This window comes from Dasypus novemcinctus, chromosome 17 (genome assembly GCF_030445035.2).
Source record: "Dasypus novemcinctus isolate mDasNov1 chromosome 17, mDasNov1.1.hap2, whole genome shotgun sequence".
Classification (NCBI taxonomy): domain Eukaryota; kingdom Metazoa; phylum Chordata; class Mammalia; order Cingulata; family Dasypodidae; genus Dasypus; species Dasypus novemcinctus.
The window spans coordinates 89,488,478-89,490,366 of NC_080689.1; the positions used below are offsets into that span (position 1 = coordinate 89,488,478).

At 48.0% G+C, this 1,889-nt stretch overlaps 1 non-coding gene across 1 annotated transcript; it reads left to right on the forward strand.

Moving 5' to 3' along the window:
• The first annotated feature begins 472 nt into the window (after positions 1-472).
• LOC111760350 (small nucleolar RNA SNORA9) lies at positions 473-603 on the forward strand. Its single transcript, XR_002794057.1, has one exon. It is a non-coding gene; the product is annotated as a small nucleolar RNA SNORA9 (small nucleolar RNA).
• Positions 604-1,889: the final 1,286 nt, after the last annotated feature.

Consider the following 1,889-nt stretch of genomic DNA (forward strand, 5'->3'; position numbering starts at 1 on the left):
CTCATGGTCCTGGGGAGCAGAAGCTGGAAATCAGGGTGTTGCAGGGTTGGCTCCTCTGGAGGCTCAGAGGGAGAAACCGCCCCTCCTCTCCCACAGCTCCCAGGGCTTCCAGCCAGCCAGCCTTGCTGTGCCTTGGCTTGCAGGTGTGTCCCTGCACTCCCAACCTGACCTTCCCGAGCTGGGGTTTCCAATCGTCCCCTCCCTACTAGGACACCAGCCACTGGGTTAGGGCCACCCCAGTCCAGCAGGACCTTATATGAACTAAGTGCATCTGCAAATACCCTATTTCTAAATAAGGCCACGGTCACAGTATGGGGAGGTTCACACTTCAGTATACCCTTTAGGGAGACGCAATTCATCCCAAGACACCTGGTTTTACTTGTTGGGTCCTGGAGGTTCTGGTTTCAGAATGTTGCTTTCTGAAGGGAAGCTGACATCAGGTTCATAGATGAATTACAGAAGGATGAGGGGCTTGCAAGCCTCCAGCATGTTTGGGTCTACAGTGACCCTGTGCATTCCTACAGTGCCTGCGAGAAAAGTTTTGAAATGGTCTAAGGCCTCTGCTCGGTCTACAGAGCAAGGTAATAGAAATATCAGACCATTGCTTGCCCCCTCCTGAATCTCGTAGACTGGGCGTCTTGTCTGCACTGTCTAATATTGAAGCCACCTGGCCATGTGTGGCTTGTTTAATGGAAAGTAAAATTTAAGAATCAGATTTTCAGAGGCTCTGAGTCTACAGGATGTTCAATTAGAGAAATGAAGGCTAAGTTTTACTGAAGAGCTGAATGCCTAAGGAACCAGCGGTGAGGGCAGTACGAGTTGAATTTAATGAAAGAGCATTGGAGAGTCAGGTGAGAATGTCTGCTGAGCTCCCATCTTGTGTCAAACATGCTGACACTCAGCTTAGTATCAATGTTGAGGAATAGTTGTAGCTCCCGAGCAGTATGGGAGCAGACTCTGAACATGTTGAACCTCAGCAGGGTTCCTGTTGGAGACAAATCTCAGCTGTGATGTCTTCCCACCATGGTGCACAGCACTTTGGAGTCTACCATTCCCCTGGTGTTTGAGCAGCAAAATTCCCATAATGCCAGAGCTGGAATATCCTTGAAAGCCTGTGCCTTTGGTGTCCATCAGGCTGTTCCACGGAACAGTGATGAGGAAGTTGATGTGACTCAAGAAGTGGAGTGCCTGCCTACCACATAAGAGTCCCCAGATTTGGTCCTGGTGCCTCATAAAGAAGACAGCAAGCTGATGCAATAAGATGATGCAATGGGGAAAAACAGTGGGAGACATAACAAGCAATGAACAGGGGGGGATCAAGCAGTTGGGCACCTCGCTCCTACATGGGAGGTCCTGGGTTCAGTTCCCAGTGCCTCCTAAAAAGAAAAGAAGATGAGCAGACTCTGTGAGTGCAAACAGCAGGGAGGAGGAGTTAAATTATCTCCCCCAAAGTCATTGGAATTTCTGATTCTTGGAGTAACACTGGTGGGTAGAGTGTCCAGCTGAGACTTAAGCCTTGGGTGGGGTGGGAGTGGTTGAATAAAGGTGGTTTTATAACTGTGGGGTAAGAAAGAAAGAGGGGAGCCCTTAATTGTTGACTGTGGCTCCCAGGGATGTGTAAGTTCATGTAATTTGAAGGGAAGGTATTTATCCTTTCTGAACTCTACTCAGACCTTCTAAGTTTAAAAAATGTGATAATAGAGAATATTCTTAAGAGGAAGGAGAGCAAGTGGTCTCCCTATCCAGCTTTCCCATCACTGTGCTTTCCCACCCACTGCTCTAGGTTGAAAGAGGGAAAGGAAAAAGAATAGAAAAACTGGGTTATTCAGTTGTTTGAGGGAAGGAATTCTGCCTTAGGTGTCTCCGTACTTCCTTATGAGTGTTTGCTG